Source organism: Triticum urartu, chromosome 2, assembly GCF_003073215.2.
Source record: "Triticum urartu cultivar G1812 chromosome 2, Tu2.1, whole genome shotgun sequence".
Taxonomy (NCBI): Eukaryota; Viridiplantae; Streptophyta; class Magnoliopsida; order Poales; family Poaceae; genus Triticum; species Triticum urartu.
This window is the reverse complement of record NC_053023.1, coordinates 271639683-271648854: the sequence shown is the minus strand read 5'-3', so window position 1 is coordinate 271648854 and position 9172 is coordinate 271639683.

Here is a 9172-nt window from a genome sequence, read left to right as displayed (position 1 = left end):
TAAAGTGGCACTTCTCCCAATTCAAGAAAAGATTAGTTTCTTCACATCTCTGCAAAACTTGATCAAGGTTGCTTAAGCAATCATCAAAAGAAGTTCCATATACAGAGAAATCATCCATGAAAACCTCAACAATCTTTTCACAAAAGTCAGAGAATATAGCAGTCATACATCTATGAAAGGTAGCAGGTGCATTGCATAAACCAAAAGGCATACGGCTATAAGCGAAGGTACCGAAAGGGCAAGTAAAGGTGGTCTTTTCTTGATCCTCTTTTGACACAAGTATTTGAGAGAAACCAGAATAACCGTCTAGAAAGCAAAAATGTGTATGTTTAGATAATCTTTCTAGCATTTGATCAATAAAAGGTAAAGGGTAATGATCCTTTTTAGTAGCTTTATTTAATTTGCGGAAGTCAATTACCATTCTATAACCTATAACAATTCTTTGTGGGATCAATTCATCTTTATCATTAGGAACAACAGTAATGCCTCCCTTCTTAGGGACACAATGGACAGGACTTACCCACTGACTATCAGCAACGGGATAAATTATACCTGCCTCCAGAAGCTTTAGTATTTCATTTCTTACCACTTCTTTCACCTTAGGATTTAACCGTCGTTGGCGATCAACAACCGGTTTAGCGTCCTTCTCCAATTTTAGTTTGTGCTGGCATAGAGTGGGACTAATGCCCTTGAGATCATCAAGAGTATATCCAATAGCAGCATAGTGCTTCTTCGGTGTTTTCAATAATTTCTCTTCTTCCTACTCTGAAAGGTTAGCACTAATAATAATAGGGTATATCTTCTTTTCATCAAGATAAGCATATTTAAGTGTATCAGGTTATGGTTTAAGCTCAAACACGGGATCACCCTTGGGTGGAGGAGGATCCCCTAGAATTTCAACAAGCAAGTTGTGTTTCAAAATAGGACCCTGTTTAAAGAATACTTCATCTATTTCCCTTCTTTCATTCATAAACATATCATTTTCATGGTCTAGCAAATATTGTTCTAAAGGATCATTAGGAGGCACGGCGATAGAAGCAAGACTGATAATTTCATCTCTACTAGGCAATTCTTTATCATGGGTTTGGAGGAAGCTTAACATCACATGGCCTACGTCTCCCTCTCGCCTTGACATGATCCACATAGCCCGTGACTCCTCACACAAACCCCTCTTTATTGAAATTTTCCTCACAGCCTCCTAGAGTTTGTGGAAATAAATAAACAATAAACACTTCAGAGGTGTGAGACCCACTCAAGAGACCTATTCATTCAAGGTTTTAGCCTATTGCAACATAGGGTGCGTCAGGTCCATAAGGGCACCATTGCCAAAATTTGTAACAGCCTTGTTTAAGCAAGAGCTCCCTCCCCTCCCCACATTCCTTTGGTAGACTGTAGACAAACTTATCTGGCCCCACTCCACAAGTTGTTTTGTGTGGTGGGGCATGTACAATGTTGTAACCTTGTAACATCTCTTACAATTAATACATACACATAGTAGGAGCCTTCTCCTACTGTCTTCCCAAAAAATCTTTATCATGGGGTTGTCTACGAAATTTAGCAAAATTAAAAGCATGAGACATATCCCCTAAACCAACAGAAACAATATCCTTTTGCAGCCTATCTTAGCATTAACAGTATTCAAGAAGGGCCTACCAAATATAATGGGACAAAAGTCATCTTGTGGGGAACCAAGAACAAGAAAATCAGTAGGATATTTAACTTTCCCGCACAAGACTTCAACATCTCTAACAATCCTGACTGGTGAAATAGTATCTCTATGGGCAAGCTTAATAGTAACATCAATATCTTCTATCTCAGCAGGTGCAATATCATGCATAATTTCTTTATATAAAGTATGAGGTATTACACTCGCACTAGCACCCATATCACATAATCCATGATAGCAATGATCTCCTATTTTAACAGAAACAACAGGCATGCCTACAACAGGTCTATATTTATCTTTAGTATCGGGTCTAGCAATTCTAGCAGCTTCATCAACAAAGTAAATAACATGCCCATCAATATTATCAACCAAGAGATCTTTAACCATAGCATACTAGGTTCAACTTTAATTTTCTCAGAGGGTGTAGGTGTTTTAGTATTACTCTTACGAACCACAGTTGAAGCTTTAGCATGATCCTTCATTCTAACAGGGAAAGGTGGTTTCTCAATATAAGCGGTAGGAACAATAGGATCAACATTATAAGTGATAGTCTTTTCTTCAACTTTAATAGGTTCAACTACTTTTACTTCAATGTGTGGATGATATTTAAACCACTTATCCCGAGGGAGATCAACATGAGTAGCAAATGATTCACAGAAAGAAGCTACTATCTCAGAGTCAAGTCCATATTTAGTGCTAAATTCACAAAAAGCATCGGTATCCATAAAGATTTAACACAATCAAACTTAGGTGTTATACCTGACTCCTTACCTTCACTGAGTTCCCAATCTTCAGAGTTGCGTTTAATTCTTTCCAATAAACCCCATTTGAATTCAATAGTCTTCATCATAAAAGAACCAGTACAAGAAGTATCGAGCATGAAGCGATTATTGAGTGAAAACCAAGAATAATAATTTTGAATAATAATTTCTCTTGAGAGCTCATGATTGGGGCATGAATATAACATTGACTTAAGCCTCCCCCAAGCTTGAGTGATGCTTTCTCCTTCGCGAGGCCAAAAATTATATATATAATTACGATCACGATGAACCAGATGCACATGATAAAACTTCTGTTGAAATTCCAATTTCAATTGGTTGTAGTTCCATGATCCAACATCATCGCATAGCCTAAACCATGTCAATGCCTTTCCCTTCAAAGATAAAGGGAAGACGTTCTTCTTGATAACAGCCTCAGGCATACCTGCAAGCTTAAATAATCCACAAACTTCATCCACATAGATTAAGTGCAAATCGGGATGTAATGTTCCATCTCCTGTAAAAGGATTAGCTATCAGTTTTTCTATCATACTCGAAGGAATTTCAATGTAAACATTTTTAGTAGGTTCAGTAGGTTGAGGAGCAACTCTTTGCTCTACTGGTCGGGGTGAAGATACCCCGAACAAGCCCCTCAGTGGATTACTTTCCATAGTAACAAGTGACAGTAAATTTCAGCACACTATATAAATTTTTCCTTACCAAATTCCACCTACCAAAAGGCGCTTCACTCCCCGGCAACGGCGCCAGAAAAGAGTCTTGCTGACCCACAAGTATAGGGGATCTATCGTAGTCCTTTCGATAAGTAAGAGTGTCGAACCCAATGAGGAGCAGAAGGAAATGATAAGCGGTTTTCAGCAAGGTATTCTCTGCAAGCACTGAAATTATAGGTAACAGATAGTTTTGTGATAAGATAATTTGTAACGAGCAACAAGTAACAAAAGTAAAAAAGGTGCAGCAAGGTGGCCCAATCCTTTTTTACAGCAAAGGACAAGCCTGGACAAACTCTTATATAAAGGAAAGCGCTCCTGAGGACACGTGGGAATTATCGTCAAGCTAGTTTTCATCATGCTCATATGATTCACGTTCGTTACTTTGATAATTTGATATGTGGGTGGACCGGTGCTTGGGTACTGCCCTTCTTTGGACAAGCATCCCACTTATGATTAACCCCTTTTGCAAGCATCCACAACTACAAAAGAAGTATTAAGGTAAACCTAACCATAGCATGAAACATATGGATCCAAATCAGCCCCTTACAAAGCAACTCATAAACTAGGGTTTAAGCTTTTGTCACTCTAGCAACCCATCATCTACTTATTACTTCCCAATGCCTTCACCTAGGCCGGAACAATGGTGAAGTGTCATGTAGTCGACGTTCACATGACACCACTAGAGGAAAGACAACATACATGTCATGAAAATATCGAACGAATACCAAATTCACATGACTACTTATAGCAAGACTTCTCCCATGTCCTCAGGAACAAACGTAATTACTCACAAATCATATTCATGTTCATAATCAGAGGGGTATTAATATGCATAAAGGATCTGAACATATGATCTTTCATCAGATAAACCAACTAGCATCAACTACAAGGAGTAATCAACGCTACTCTGAGGTTTTGAGACAAAGATCGGATACAAGAGATGAACTAGGATTTGAGAGGAGATGGTGCTGGTGAAGATGTTGATGGAGATTGACCCCCTCCTGATGAGAGGATCGATGGTGATGACGATGGTGATGATTTCCCCCTCCCGGAGGGATGTTTCCCCTGTAGAACAGCTCCACTGGAGCCCTATATTGGTTCCGCCAATGTTCCGCCTCGAGACGGCTGTGCTTCGTCCCGAAAGCTTCCTTCTGATTTTTCCAGGGTGAAAGACTTCATATAGCAAAAGATGGACACCGGAGGCCTGTCAGGGGGCCCACGAGGCAGGGGGCGCGCCCCACCCTCGTGGATAGGGTGTGCCCCCTCTGGTGCTTTCTTTTTGCAATATTTTTAATATATTCCAAAACTGACTTTCATGGAGTTTCAGGACTTTTGGAGTTGTGCAGAATAGGTCTCTAATATTTGCTCCTTTTCTAGCCTAGAATTCCAGTTGCCGACATTCTCCCTCTTCATGTAAACCTTGTAAAATAAGAGAGAAAAGGTATAAGTATTGTGACAGAATGTGTAATAACAACCCATAATGCAATAAATATCGATATAAAAGCATGATGCAAAATGGACGTATTACCGCACACGACTAACAATTGATGTTGTGTGTTCTAGATGGCCCGCCTCCTCATATATATAGGTGGGTGATATGTCTCCAACTACCTATTGACCCAGTGCCCAGTGCCAGTTGCTGTTTTTTGCTTGTTTTTTATATCGCTGGAAATCAATATCAAACGGGGTCCAAACACCCAGGATGGGCCAGAGTAGCACCTAGGGGGTGCCCCAAAGTGGCACAACCCACCGGGGCGCACCTCGGTGGCCTCCCGCACCCCCTCTTTACCCTATAAATTCACAAATATTCCGAAAACCCTCGGGGTTAACCTAGATCAGAAGTTTCGTCGCCGCAAGGCTCTGTAGGCACCGAAAACCAATCTAGACTCTTTCCGGCACCCTGCCGGAGGGGGGAATCATTTCCGATGGCCATCTTCATCATCCCGGCGGCCACCACGACAAGCAAGGAGTAGTCCACCCTCGGGGCTGAGGGTTTGTACTAGTAGCTATGTGTTTAATCTCTCTCTCTCTCTCGTGTTCTTGGGATGTTACGATCTTGATGTATCGCGGGCTTTGTTAATATAGTCGGATCATATGGTGTTTTCCCCTCTCTATCTTGTTGTGATGAATTGAGTTTTTCACTTTGAGATTTCATGGTTATCGGATTGAATACTTTTATGGATTTGAGAACACTTGATATATGTCTCGCAATTGAATACTCGTGGTGATAATGGGGTATCATATTGATTCACTTGATATATGTTTTGGCACCCAACTCGCGGATTCCCGAGGTGACATTGGGGTAATCTATGCATAGGGGTCGATGCACGTTCTTGTCTCTGTTTATCTGGTAGAAATCTTGGGGCACTCTTTGAAGTTCTTTGTGTTGGATTGAATATTATGAATCTGAATTTGCTTTGGTGTTATTTTAGTACGAACTCTTGGTTAGATCGATCAGAAAGAATAGCTTCGTGTAGTTTTAGTATGAACTCTAGGATAGATTGATCGGAAAGAATAGATTTGAGGTGGTTTCGTACCCTACAAACAATTCCGTCTAATGTTCTCCGCTAGATAGGAACTTTGGAGTGATTCTACGTTACACGTTGAGGGACGGTTATATGATCCAATTATATTAGCATTGTTGAGATATTGCACTAGCGAAAGTACGGACCCTAGGCCTCATTTTCAAGCATTGCAATACCGTTTCGTGCCCGTTTACAATTTGCTACCTTGCTGTTTTTATTTATTCAGATTATAAAAATATATTTCTACCATCCATATTACACTTTTATCACCATCTCTTCACCGAACTAGTGCACCTATACAATTTGCCATTGTATTGGGTGTGTTGGGGACACAACATATTTCTTGTATTTGATTGTAGGGTTGTTTGAGAGAGACCATCTTCAACCTACGCCTCCCACGGATTGATAAACCTTAGGTCATAAACTTGAGGGAAAATTGCTACTGTCCTACAAAGCTCTACGCTTGGAGGCCCAACACGTGTCTACAAGAATAAAGTTGCGTAGTAGACATCAAGCTCTTTTCTGGCGCCGTTGCCGGGGAGGTGAGTGCATGAAGGTATATCTCTAGATCTTGCAATTGAATCTTTTAGTTTCTTGTTTTATCACTAGTTTGGTTAGGACGACGGCGTGGGAGAGTTTCGTCAGCACGACGGCGTGATGATGGTGATGATGAAGTTGCCGACGCAGGGCTTCACCTAAGCACTACAACAATATGACCGAGGTGGAAATCTATGGAGGGGGGCACCGCACACGGCTAAGAGAACTTTAAACTTGTGTGTCTATGGGGTGCCCCCCTCCCCCGTATATAAAGGAGGGGAGGAGCGGAGGGCCGACCCTCTCTCTATGGCACGCCCAAGGGGGAGTCCTACTCCTAGTAGGAGTAGGCTTCCCCCTTCCCTAGTTGGAGTAGGAGAAGAAGGAAGAGGGAGAGAGAGGGAAGGAAAGGGGGCAGGCCCCCCACCCAATTCGAATTGGGCTTGGGGGGAAACCCTCCACATGGCCGCCTCCTCCTCTCTCCCACTAAGGCCGAATAAGCCCCATTGACTCCTTAGGGGGTTCCGGCAACCCCTCGGTACTCCAGTAAATGCTCAAACTCATCCGGAACCATTCCGATGTCCAAACATAGCCTTCTAATATATCAATATTTATGTCTCGACCATTTCGAGACTCCTCATCATGTCCATGATCACATCCGGGACTCCGAACTACCTTCGGTACATCAAAACACATAAACTCATAATACCGATCGTCATCGAACGATAAGCGTGCGGACCCTACGGGTTTGAGAACTATGTAGACATGACCGAGACTCACTTCTAGTCAATAACCAATAGTGGAACATGGATGCTCATATTTGTTCCTGCATATTCTACGAAGATCTTTATCAGTCAAACCGCATAACAACATACGTTGTTCCCTTTGTTATCGGTATGTTACTTGCCTAAGATTCGATCGTCGGTATCATCATACCGAGTTCAATCTCGTTACTGGCAAGTCTCTTTATTCATTCCGTAATGCATCATCCCACAACTAACTCATTAGTCACATTGCTTGCAAGGCTTATAGTGATGTGCATTACCAAGAGGGCCCAGAGATACCTCTCCGATACACGGAGTCACAAATCCTAATCTTGATCTATGCCAACTCAACAAATACCATCAGAGACACCTGTAGAGCATCTTTATAGTCACCCGGTTACGTTGTGATGTTTTATAGCACACTAAGTGTTCCTCCGGTATTCGGGAGTTGCATAATCTCATAGTCATAGGAACATGTATAAGTTATGGGGAAAGCAATAGCAATAAACTAAACGATCATAATGCTAAGCTAACGGATGGGTCAAGTCAATCACACCATTCTCTAATGATGTCATCCCGTTCATCAAATGACAACTCATGTCTATGGCTAGTACACTTAACCATCTTTGATTAACGAGCTAGTCAAGTAGAGGCATACTAGTGATACTCTGTTTGTCTATGTATTCACACATGTACTAAGTTTCCAGTTAATACAATTCTAGCATGAATAATAAACATTTATCATGATATAAGGAAATATAAATAACAACTTTATTATTGCCTCTAGGGAATATTTCCTTTAGTCTCCCACTTGCACTAGAGTCAATAATCTAGATTACACAATAATGATTCTAACACCCATGGAGTCTTGGAGCTGATCATGTTTTGCTCGTGAGAGAGGCTTAGTCAATGGGTATGCAACATTCAGATCCGTATGTATCTTGCAAATTTCTATGTCTCCCTCCTTGACTTGATCGCGGATGGAATTGAAGCATCTTTTGATGTGCTTGGTTCTCTTGTGAAATCTGGATTCCTTTGACAAGGCAATTGCACTAGTATTGTCACAAAATATTTTCATTGGACCCAATGCACTAGGTATGACACCTAGATCGGATATGAACTCCTTCATCCAGGCTCCTTCATTTGCTGCTTCCGAAGAAGCTATGTACTCCGATGCACACATAGATCCCGCCATGAAGCTTTTCTTGGAACTGCACCAACTGACAGCTCCACCATTCAATGAAAATATGTATCCGGTTTGAGACTTAGAGTCATCCGGATCAATGTAAAAGCTTGTATCGACGTAACCGTTTACGACGAGCTCTTTGTCACATCCATAAACGAGAAACATATCCTTAGTCCTTTTCAGGTATTTTAGGATATTCTTGACCGCTGTCCAGTGATCCACTCCTGGATTACTTTGGTACCTCCCTGCTAAACTGATAGCAAGGCACACATCAGGTCTGGTACACAACATTTCATACATGATAGAACCTATGGCTGAAGCATAGGCAATGACTTTCATTTTCTCTCTATCTTCTGCAGTGGTCGGGCATTGAGTCTGACTCAACTTCACACCTTGTAACACAGGCAAGAACCCTTACTTTGCTTGATCCATTTTGAACTTCTTAAAAACTTTATCAAGGTATGTGCTTTGTGAAAGTCCAATTAAGTGTCTTGATCTATCTCTATAGATCTTGATGCCCAATATATAAGCAGCTTCACCGAGGTCTTTCATTGAAAAATTCTTATTCAAGTATCCCTTTATGCTATTCAGAAATTCAATATCATTTCCAATCAACAATATGTCATCCACATATAATATCAGAAATGCAACAAAGCTCCCACTCACTCTCTTGTAAATACATGCTTCTACAAAAGTCTGTATAAAACCATATGCTTTGATCACACTATCAAAGTGTATATTCCAACTCCGAGAGGCTTGCACCAGTCCATAAAAATGGATCACTGGAGCTTGCACACTTTATTAGCACCTTTTGGATCGACAGAACCTTCTGGTTGCATCATATACAACTCTTCTTTAAGATATCCATTAAGGAATGCAGTTTTGACATCCATTTGCCAAATTTTATAATCATAAAATGCGGCAATTGCTAACATGATTCGGACGGATTTAAGCATCTCTATGGGTGAGAAGGTCTCATCGTAGTCAACTCCTTGAACTTGTCGAAAA